Source organism: Rattus norvegicus, chromosome 2, assembly GCF_036323735.1.
Source record: "Rattus norvegicus strain BN/NHsdMcwi chromosome 2, GRCr8, whole genome shotgun sequence".
Lineage (NCBI taxonomy): Eukaryota > Metazoa > Chordata > Mammalia > Rodentia > Muridae > Rattus > Rattus norvegicus.
Window position 1 is genome coordinate 62,800,425 of NC_086020.1, and position 11,594 is coordinate 62,812,018.

The window sequence follows — 11,594 nt, forward strand, 5'->3', positions numbered from 1 at the left end:
TGTTTGCACCACAGTCTCCATCGCAGGAAGTCCTTAAGCTCACTGTGTACGTTAGGATAGCATTAACTTGTGCTTTTCCTGCCTCTGCCTCTGGGATATTGGAATTACAGGCATGAACCACCACGCTCAGAATTATGCAGGGCTAGGGCTTGAATCCAGAGCTTTCTGCATGCTATGCTGGTACCCTACCAACTGAGCTTCATCAACAAAACTCTATCTCCCTCTCAGCCAGCAAAATCTGCTCCTCCTTTTGTGTGCCTCCAGTCACTTATGGGAACAGCCAGGCACCACATCCCCCAAACCAGAAAATTTAGTCATTGTTAACGAAGAGCTTCTCTGCTTCCCACATCTGATCTACTGTCAAAGCTGAATCCATCTTAAAATGCGGTTTCTCTCCCTCCGCCAGAAACACTCTACGCCTCTGCCTTTTCATCTTCAGTGGCTACTACTCCTTTGACATCCCTGCCATTCTCTGGGGTCATTTATAACAGTAACCCCACCGCTAAACAGCAAGAAGAATTAGATGCCTGAGGGTGCTAGCTGGTCTTTGCCCATGTGTAAAAGTCAGTGTATCACTCACTGCAAGAAGTGAACGATATTCTGACCAGTTTGAGAGTTTAGAATATCTAGTCCCCAATAAAACTCAGGGTGCTTGATGTTAGGTAAACTTGAGCCTTCTTCCTTCCCTCTGAACCTACATCTAAAAGAGAGTGGGCGTGGCTGCATCCTCCTGCTCCTCCAGCAACCTGCTTTCCCTCCCATGATGTTTTAATCCTAAAAGTTAATACAAACGGATCCTAACAATCCAAAAAGGCTGAGTCTCCCTCCTTCTGTCTCCCATCTCCCCTCAGTGATAGGACTTCTATCTAGTACTGAGCTGGTGAGGGACTTTTATATCTGGTTTCTTTCAGTTCACCTGCTGTTTTCTGGGTTTGTCCTCACTGTAGCACAGAGTGGTACCTCAATGCTGTTTGGATACATTGTATTTTGTTTACCATCAGCTGATGGACAGAACTGATTGCGGCCTTGTGTCAGCTATTCTCAGTCATGCTGTCAGGAACATTCACGTGTAAGTCTTTGTTTGGACATGCGTTTTCAGTTCTGCTGGGTATATACCTAAGATTCTTATGCTGGTGACTCTGTGTTAAGCTTTTCTGAGGAACTGCCAACCCATGTTTGCCAGTGTTTGTATCATTTACACGTATATTTCCTTCAACAATGTGAGAGGATTTTACTTTTCCACCTTTCACCATTGATTATCATTTTTTTAAAATCCTTCTGGGCATGGAATAATATCCTCTTTTGAGTATAGGTCCCTGATCAATAATGATGTTCGGTGGTTTTCCAGGTACTTACTAACAAGTTGTGTAGTTTCTCTAGAGAAATTGTATTCAGTTCCTTGCTTTAGTTTTTTGTTTGTTTTGTTTTGTTTTTTTGAGAATCTTGTGATGACTTCACTCACCCAAGTGCTAAGGATTTCGGGTGTGTGCCACCAAGGCCAGCCAGCCAGTGGGAGTATGCCAATGGCTGGGGCTGTTGACTGCAGCTCTGTGCTAACTACAGAACCTTTTATATAGAGAGGCCAGTTAAACTCTGCTTTTCACCTGGTGCTCATTAGACACACCCCAGCCACTGTAGGGCTCTTCTGCTATCACAGATCCAGGATTCTCACTTCCTGAAAGGTGTATGTCTCCTCCTGTTCTCACATTCCAATACACAATTCCCAGGATAAATGGTCCCTACAGTACTGAAAGCCAAAAACCAGGTTCGGAACACACCCGTGTACACCATGCAGGTCTGGGCTGCATGAATTTGGTGTCCTTCCAATCTCAGGCTGGTGAATTGAGGGGCTGTGACTACCATGGTGTCACATCAGGCCCCTGTTCCCCAAACCGGAAGCTTTGGTTGGCTTTAGTTAGTCTTACTGTGGTGGGTCCGGCTGCCTGTTTTTATTTCTATAGCCAGTGCGGAATGGAAATGCAGGCAGAACTTCGTTCACATGACCACGATTTCCCTACTTTTTGGTCTCAGAACCTTTTGATGCTCACCGTGAGTGGGCTTCTATGTATGTGTGTGTGTGTGTGTGTGTGTGTGTGTGTGTGTGTGTGTGTGTGTGTTAAACTTGCTGATACTATATTCAAACGTAACATTGAATCGCTTTGCAAATATTTCTTAATTCCTTCTAAATGGAATTGAGAGAGCAGTGACCTCTTACATGTTAACATAGATGGCATTTTAGTGAAAATACTTTTTTCAAAACAAAACATAAGAGTGACATTGTTTTCTGTCTTAACGAATCTTATATCGATTGGACGATGAGAAAGCTGGTTTCTCATGTCAGCTCCTCACTGGATCCGTTTCATTTACTGTTTGGTTTGAATTAGGTGAAGTAAATCTAACTTCCCACAGATACGCAATTGAGAAGGGAAAAAACATATTCAACTTTTTGGGGTTTTTATAGAGCTGGATAGCCTGGGGCACTCCACTAAAGCTAGGTAAGCACGTTTTCCCCAAAGTTCTGTTAAAATGAAAACTCTAGCATTCTTTAAAAGAGTTTAGTTTTAATGATGTGTCTGTATGCACACCTCTGGGTGTGTCCGTGCACGAGCGCAGTGCGTGCGAAGGCCAGAAGAGGATGTAGTGTCTCCTGGGTCCGGGATGGCAGGCAGTTGTGAGCTGCCCTGCATGGGAGCTGGAAACTAAACCTGGATTTTCTGCAAGAGCAGGAACACTCTTAATCACTGAGCCAACTTTTGGGCCTGAAGTCAAGCATTTTCATGGACATTTTTGTTACATTAAAATTCACTACATTTTGTGCCTTGAATGTTTGTTTTATTATTTAGACCCTGTGTGCACCTCCTCCTCCCCCCCCATCTCCCAGCTCCTCATCCCACCTAAGCCCTTCTGAGCCTAATATTGGACCTGTCATTTTCCTTATATATTCCTTTACCTTCCCCATCCCTCTCTAAACCTTCTTTCTTCCCTCTGCCCTGACCTCTGACTACAGTTCCTCACACCCACATCTATGCTCCTTCCTGAGGCAGAAAAATCTCAGATTACACTTCAGATTTTTAAAAATTTTTCATACAACGTATTTTGATCTTTTCCTTCCCTGCCTCTTCCCAGAAACACCTCAGTTCCCTACCCTCCCAACTTCATGTTCATGTTCTCTGTCTCTCTCTGTCTCTCTCTGTGTGTCTGTCTCTCTCTCTGTCTCTCTGTGTGTGTCTGTGTCTCTGTCTTTGTCTCTGTCTCTCTCTCTGTGTCTCTCTGTCTCTGTGTTTCTGTCTCTCTGTCTCTGTCTCTCTGTGTGTCTGTCTCTCTGTGTCTGTCTCTCTGTCTCTCTGTCTCTCTGTGTGTCTGTCTCTCTGTCTCTCTGTCTCTCTCTGTCTCTGTCTCTCTGTCTCTCTGTCTCTCTCTGTCTCTGTCTCTCTGTCTCTGTCTCTGTCTCTCTCTGTATGTCTCTCTCTCAAAAACAAAACAAAGTAAACATCAAAAAGACAAAAAAACAAAAAACTACCAAAACAAAACAGCAATAAAATGACTCCTAATGTCACAGTGCTATACCCACACTCACGTCTATGCTCCTTCCTGAGGCAGAAAAATCTCAGATTACACTTCAGATTTTTAAAATTTTTTCATACAATGTATTTTGATCTTTTCCTTCCCTGCCTCTTCCCAGAAACACCTCAGTTCCCTACCCTCCCAACTTCATGTTCATGTTCTCTGTCTCTGTCTTTGTCTCTGTCTCTCTCTCTGTCTCTCTCTGTGTGTCTGTCTCTCTGTCTTTGTCTCTGTCTCTCTCTCTGTCTCTGGTCAGAGAAGCCTCTTCTTGCAGAAGATGGCAATTAACACAGAGATCCACACTGGACTTGTCACTGGAGAGTGAGAGACCCTGGAGCCTCAGCCCTAACGGATGCCCTCATCGAACCCCTCCACTCAAGTCTCAGGTCAGGGATGTATGCGGAAGAAGAGGCGAGGCAGAAAGACTGTAAGAGCCAGGAGCAGTAGGCAGCTGCAAGGGAATAAGAGCCTTGCAGACACTACATGGCTGATGCACACATGAACTCACAGACAGCATGCACACGACCTGCACAAGTGCAAGGCAGACGAAATCCCAGCAGACCAGAGAGGAGGAAATGGGCACAAAATCCTACCCAAAATCAAGAAGCCAGTTCAGAAGTCTAAGGATTGAAGTAGTCCAAGGTTTTCTCCTTTACGTTTTTTGTTTGAAGTAGAGGATAAAGCAGGGTCTCCTAGACCCTACCCTCGCCTTACCGTCTATGTGATCGAGTCTAGTCTTGAGCTCCCTGATCCTCCTGCCTCAGACTCGGAGTACCGAGATCACGTGTATGTCACCCAGGTCAGCTGGGATATTCGGATGTTTCATTGATCTCATGGAGATCAATGCTTTCCATTGTAAGAGAATCCGGTTCCTCCTGACATGTTTCATATTTCATATCTTGGCTCAGTTGAACCCACACTGGCACTGGGTCAGCATACCAAACTCTACCAACTCATACCAACACCTACCAAGAGACTCCAAACTGTAATGCCATTAGGCTGTTGCCCATATCACAGAAGCCCCAGAATGTTTGGGGTTCATGCGCAGCAAGGATCCAACACCCTTTCCCTAGCATCAGCTTTAGCCCATATGTCCCCTCCTCCAAAAACTGTTCCTTGACTTCACCACAGGGAGAATTCATAGTTTTCTCTTTCTCTGGCCCAACACAGTTATTTATACATGAAATAAACCCTCGGCATTCATAACACTCCTCGTTTAGCCAACTTAAAATCACTCTAGCAACCGTTGTGCCAGGAAGCGTTGGTGAACCCCAAAGACCACCAAGGAGCCAGCTCTGATGTAATCACATCAGGGTCTCTTTATTACAAGCTCAGGCTTGGGCTCTCCTCCAAGCTAACTTCGACACAGCAGGACAGGAAGGGAAGGTGGAGCAGCCTCAAACCCTCAGCAGGACAAGTTCTTTTAGGAAAATAGGAACAGTGTGGGGCTATCTGGTCTGGCAACAGGTGAGTGCTCAAACTCACTTCAGTGTCTGAAAGCACATCTGAAACAATCTGACTGATCTTTGATTGACTGTTGTTAGGGAGTAGCTAGGGAGTAACTCTGGGGTATGGGCCAAGGAACAGTCATGGGGTCCTTCCTAGTAAGTGGGTGCAACTTGAGTTCAGCTGCAGGTGAAGTTCTAAGGCTTTTTTTTTTCTCTTTAAAATGGAGGCCAGTTCCAAGATGGAGTAGGTTTGGCCTCTCACAAAAAGTCTACAAACTGCCATCATTTGACCAAAACAAAAGTGAGAACTGTTCTTTGAAAAGGAAGGGGAAAAAAATGAGTCACTTCCCACTGGAAGCCTCTCAGGACTCCAGACACACAGGTGCAGATCGAGCACCTTCTGACTAGGTTTGGCTCTAACAACATTTATTCAGGGGACAGGACATGTAGCTCAGTGGTAGACTGTTTGCCTGGTATGTGTGAGGCCCACAAAAACCCTTGTAATCTGTGTGAGGTCCTAATTCAATCTCCAACAGTTAACACTGTGGGAACAAAGTAGAAGCAAAGAACCTGAGAACCTGAAGATGTTGGCTTTAAGGTTTGCACAGCTCTTCAACAATGTCAGGAAATCCAATCAATGCCGTGAGCAGACTACGTCAAAAACAGATGCATATATTGATGTTGTTCCAATGTCAGAATTCATTGAATAACAATGCTCTCATGGGCTACATCAGTTTCTTGGCAGCAATTTGCAAAGTAATCCCAACCTCCTTGATATCTAGCCAAGGCAAACACATGTTCTCTAAGTCCGACTTTAACTGTTAATATTAACTTCTATATCACTCATTGCACATTGTACAATAATAAATGCATATTTATCAATCAAATATATAGATAGGTGTGTATGTCTGTGTGCGTATATATGTGTGTGTCTATGTGTGTGTCTGTGTGTGAGTGTGTGTGTGTCTTTGTGTGTGTGTGTCTGTGTGTGTGTGTCTGTGTGTGTGTGTGTCTGTGTATGAGTGTGTGTCTTTGTATATATGTGTCTGTGTGTGTGTCTGTGTGTGTGTTTGTGTCTGTGTATGTGGGTGTGTGTGTGACTCTGTGTATGTGTCTGTGTCTGTGTCTGTGTATGTGGCTGTGTGTGAGTGTGTGTGTTTGTGTGTGTCTGTATATGAGTGTGTGTCTGTGTATGTGTGTCTGTGTGTGTGTCTGTATGTGTGTCTCTGTGTATGTGTCTGTGTCTGTGTCTGTGTGTGTGGGTGTGTGTGAGTGTGTGTGTCTGTGTGTCTGTATATGAGTGTGTGTGTGTATGTGTGTCTGTGTGTCTGTATATGAGTGTGTGTGTATGTGTGTCTGTGTCTGTGTGTGTATGAGTGTGTGTGTCTGTGTGTCTGTGTGTGTGTGTATGAGTGCGTATGTGTCTTGTGTGTGCATGTCTGTGTGTGTGTCTGTGAGTGTGTTTGTCTGTCTGTGTGTGTGTGTGTGTGTATGTGTGTGTGTGTGTGTGTGTGTGCCTGTGTGAGTGTATTTAAAGAATTTCCATACAGAGTGAGAGAGTTCATCTAAAACAGTGTTTCTCAACCTGTGGGTTGTGACCCCCTCAGATGTCAAGCAACCTTTTCACAGAGGTCATACATATCCGACAATCCTGCATAACAGATATTTACATTTCTATTCCTAACAGCAGTAGACATAACAATTTTACGGTTGGAGGTCACCACAACACAAGGAACTAACCGTATTAAAGGTTCACAGTATTAGGAAGGTTCAGAGCCTGAGAGGTAGGAGTCAGGGGCTGGCTAAAGAGTCTCTGTTGGAGGTCAGATAACTAACCTCACTGAAGGTCTGCTGTGGAGTTAGAGTTCAGAGGAGCTCAAAGAGAGCTGCTGGAGCACCGGCCAGACTGTGGAAGCTGCAGAATCTGAAGGCAAGATGGGCTCCGAGGAGCAAACAGACTGACGGCAGATCCAGATGCTCAAATAGGCCGGCGGGCAGTAGCAATCTCAGCAATGGGGACTATGACAGTGGGGAGGCTTCTGCCTGCAGGTTCCTAGATGTGCAAACCCTCCCTCAGTCAGATGACAGGTCTGTGGGGCTACCCTGTCACCAAAGTGCTAAGTGCCTGCTTCTCTCCTGCATCCAGGTGAGGGAGTGTGGTCCTCTCCTCAGTCTGCTGTGTCCCAGAAGTTATTGAGCCTGGAAAGTTTCCGGTTTGGGGTGGGAGGTGGGGTTGTTTGTTTGTTTGTTTGTTTGTATGATTTCTGCGTTCCTGAGTGCTCCTTTAGTCCCAGTGTACCTTGATAAACTTACAATGTGCTGTCCTTTCTGTTATAACCATCTTGCCAGGCAGGTACCGATGTTTATATGCCAACCAAGGGCAGAGTTGACTTCTGCGTTTGCTCCCAAATAGTCAAGTTCTGCTTGTAAAATGGAGTCCCTCCCAGCAAAGTACAGCCTGGAAAGTTTCTGGTTTTGTTTGTTTGTTTGTTTTTGTTTTGGGGGTTGTTTGTTTGAGATTTATTTATTTACTATATACACAGTGTTCTGCCTGCATGTCAGAAGAGGGCACCAGATCTCACAAGATCATGTGGTTGCTGGGATTTGAACTCAGGACCTCTAGAAGAGCAGTCAGTGCTCTCAACCTCTGAGCCATCTCTCCAGGCCAAAAGTTTTACATTTTATGCAACATTTTATGGAGTAACTTGGGGCAGGGTAAAGCCTGATATCAACAGTCAGGGATTGTTGGATTCTTGGCAAGTCCACATGGGCACATGCTGTGTCAAAAGGCAAACAGCACCTCCTCACCTAACCTCCATTCCACAGGGCATCAACATAAAGGCCTCCCCACACCAAATTTTAGCAGGTAGAAATGTCTTCCTGGAATTCTCCAGTGCCTTTCGCTTTCTTTTTATCACCCAGAACTTGGGTGTGTTCTTTCACTAAACCACACATCATCCATCTGAGTCTGAGGACGAGGGGCTCCCAGGCCAGAGTTGCATCACATAATTTACACATATCCTTCTGTCTACTCTAAATTATCTCTAGCTAATTAAAATCTTGGGTACAATGTAAATGTTATATCAATGGTTATTATGTTGTGTTCTTAAGGAAATAATAATAACAATAAGGAAAACAAATCCAAACATGTTGAGTACAGGTGCAACTTTTAGCAGTCAATTCCTTGGGGTTGGGGATTTAGCTCAGTGGTAGAGCGCTTGCCTAGCAAGTGCAAGGCCCTGGGTTCGGTCCCCAGCTCCGAAAAAAAGAAAAGAAAAAAAAAAGAAGTCAATTCCTTTAAGCCATGGTTGGTTAAATCCATGGTTGATGGTGGTGAGATCTAGCATAGGAATAACTTGCAACCTAAGGCACCACTTGGCTTGGGCAGTAAACATACCCTTAGCAACCTGTTGGCAACCTGAACCTACACCTGTATGTCTGCTTTAAACAATAAAAGTAAATCATTCCCCTTACAACCTTGTCACAATGTCCTGACCCAACCCATCCCAACATGGCCATATCAGGGGTTGGAAAACAGCAGGTAATCCGACTAGCACTGGTTTGGGGTACACACAGAGTTAAGGCAATGCGATGGTTTGTATACATTTGCCCCAGGGCGGGTAGTACTATTAGAAGGTGTGGCCCTGTTGGAGTGTTGTGACTGTGTGCATGTGGGCTTAAGACCCTCATCCTAGCTGCCTGGAAGTCAGTCTTCCACTAGCAGCCCTCAGATGAAGATGTAGAACTCTCAGCTCCTCCTGCACCATGCCTGCCTGAATGCTGCCATGCTCCTGCCTTGATGATAATGGACTGAACCTTAAACTGTAAGTCAGCCCCAATTAAATGTTGTCCTTATGAGTTGCCTTGAGTGCTCGCTTCGGCAGCAGATATAGTAAAATTGGAACGATACAGGGAAGATTAGCATGGTCCCTGCGCAAGGGTGGCACACAAATTCATGAAGGGTTCCATATTTTTGAGAATAGCCTTGTTGGGGCAGCAGTGGAAGGGGAAGCCCTTGGTCCTGCCAAGGTTGGACCCCCAGTGCAGGGGAATATGGGGGGGGCAAGGGGGATGTATAGGGGGAATACCTGTATCGGGGAGGGGGAAGAAGGGAATGCGGGCTTATGGACAGGAAACTGGGAAGGGGAATAACATTTGAAATGTAAGTAAAAGTAAAGAAATATATCTAATAAAAAAATTTTTTAAAAAATGAGTTGCCTTGGTCATGGTGTCTGCTCACAGCAGTAAAACCCTAACTAAGACAGGCAAATCATGTCCTTTGTATGAACTTTTAAGGAAACTTCCAACTTATGCCCAACTTATGCCCATATGTCACCAGGCATTCATATGATTAAAATCAGATGTTCCCCAGGAAAGGGCAAAGAGCAAAGAGCAAAGGCTTACATAACCCAGGCCTGTCAAAGAACCACCTGGGATACACCCTTCAGTAGCAAAGCTCCACTGCCTCCTAGACCCTGTAAAGGAAGGACAACCTGAGGCTCTCACCTATTTTATCTACTCATCTATCTATCTATCTATCTATCTATCTATCTATCTATCTATCATCTATCTATCATCTATCTATCATCTATCTATCATCTATCTATCTATCTATCTATCTATCTATCTATCTATCTATCTATCGTGGGTGGGGAATCAGTTCTCTCTCTCTACCATATAGTTCTGGGGATTCAACTCAGGTTATCGGGCTTAGTCACAAGTGCCTTTCCCTACTGAATCTGAGACATCTTGCTGCCACTTTAATAATAAAAAGTGTGTGTGTGTGTATGTGTGTGTGCGCGCGCACGCGTGTGTGTGTGCGAGCACGTGCGTGTGCCTGTGCACACTCGCACTTGTGCTGTGCAGCACGTGTGTGGAGATCCATGAATACCATTGGAGAGCCGGTCCTTATCTTCCCCGGCGGGATCTAGGGTTCAAGTGCATGTTGCAGGACGGTGCAGCAAGTGCCTTTACCTACTAAGCTGCTAAGCCGTGACCTCAGCTCCTCTGAGGACTCATCTCAAGGAGCCCTCTGTTCTCTTTGACAGTGGATTTGATCTGTATACTGCTATGCATGTGAGACTCTTCAAGTCTTTGATTTTATGTCAAGGATCTGTAAACACTTGGTCCAGACAGCATCCTCCTAGTAACAAACACTGGGCTATGGCTGCTCTAGGTGGTCAGTAGGATAATTAGGCTTCATCGGGTATCCTCAGGCCAGCAGGATCCCCATTGCTCTGGAACTTACTAGAAACGCAGATTCAGAGGCCTTACCTGGAGTTACTGAACCAAATCCTCTGGGATGGAGTTCAGAATTCTGGGTTTCAACAAGCCCAGAATGGGGGCTGGGGATTTAGCTCAGTGGTAGAGCGCTTACCTAGGAAGCGCAAGGCCCTGGGTTCGGTCCCCAGCTCCGAAAAAAAGAACCAAAAAAAAAAAAAAAACAAGCCCAGAATGTTGAGTCACTGGCTTAACACTCACAGTTCATCCCAATCCTACAGGGGCATCGGGCCTCCTGGGATGAACGAAGCTAAAGAAAGGACAATGCTATCGATGGACCACATTCCTGTACTACTGTATCTCCATATGTGTACACTGCTTGCACTGCTCACCCTTTGGTTTTCTTGCCCACTCCTAACCCAGAGCCATGCTTCCCGAGGGCATGAGTGTTTGCCTTCCATTCCAGTCTCCATCCCCACCACAACAGAAGCAATCAAACAACCCTTGCTGGCCAAGGATAAAATAGTAAAGTGGCCTCTCCTTTCTAATTGTCCGATCCCTTAACAGCTGCTTCCTGCTGCTTCCCATTCAAGGAGCATTGTCACAGTGGCTCCTGTGTGGGAGCCAAGAGCTGTCTCTTCCAAAGAGTCTGAGAACAATGTCCCTTTGCATACAGGACAAGTGGGGGCCCTGGCTTCTTGAATGCAGTCGAACCTTCTTGCGCATTCAATTTTTTGTTCAGGCTGTCCTCAGAGAACACAGCTACACAATAGCACAGAACTGAACATGGTGATTACTAAGCTGAGTTCTTGCTGCCAGCTCCTGGCTGGAGCTCTCTCACAGGCAGTCGTACACAGGGAGTCAAACGTGATCTGGAAATAAGCCTCCGGCTGCCTGCTGGAGCCATGGCAGCTAGCAGCAGCTCTTGTTTACTCTTTCCAGCCCAGAGGCTTGGACAAACCTATTGGGCTTTCTAAAGCCACCTTTATTAGGTGGGGGCGCTCTGGACAGCAAGTGATAGGAGTGTAATTGCAGAGTGGTTAAAAGCAAAGGCATGTTGTGGGGGTGCAGATGGGAGGGGAATTAGCACACAGGACTAAGATGCCATGCATGGGGTACTACTCAGGCCAGGCAATCAGGATCCTTCTCTTCCTTACTCAGTGGGGCCTCTTCTTTGGTTTTGCTCTCAGGCAAGAACGCACAAACTGAGCCAGAGGCAATGCTTGCTAACATCACAGGATGTCTGGGACCCAGGAAAGCCAGCAAGTAAACCTTTCTCTCACCACAGGGTGAGAGAAGTCCTCCAGCTGATGTAAGGCACAGGAACTTGCCAGTGTGAGCAACTGCTTCAGTTGGCCTGCA

The 11,594-nt window shown here is 45.7% G+C and overlaps 1 long non-coding RNA gene and 1 other non-coding gene across 4 annotated transcripts in view; one reads left to right on the forward strand and one right to left on the reverse strand.

Annotated features, from left to right (window-relative positions):
• Positions 1-11,594, reverse strand: part of LOC134485601 (uncharacterized) — a 98,016-nt gene that overhangs the window by 20,053 nt on the left and 66,369 nt on the right. The window lies entirely within an intron of this gene.
• LOC120101168 (U6 spliceosomal RNA) lies at positions 8,881-8,987 on the forward strand. The gene has a single exon (XR_005501565.1). It is a non-coding gene; the product is annotated as a U6 spliceosomal RNA (small nuclear RNA).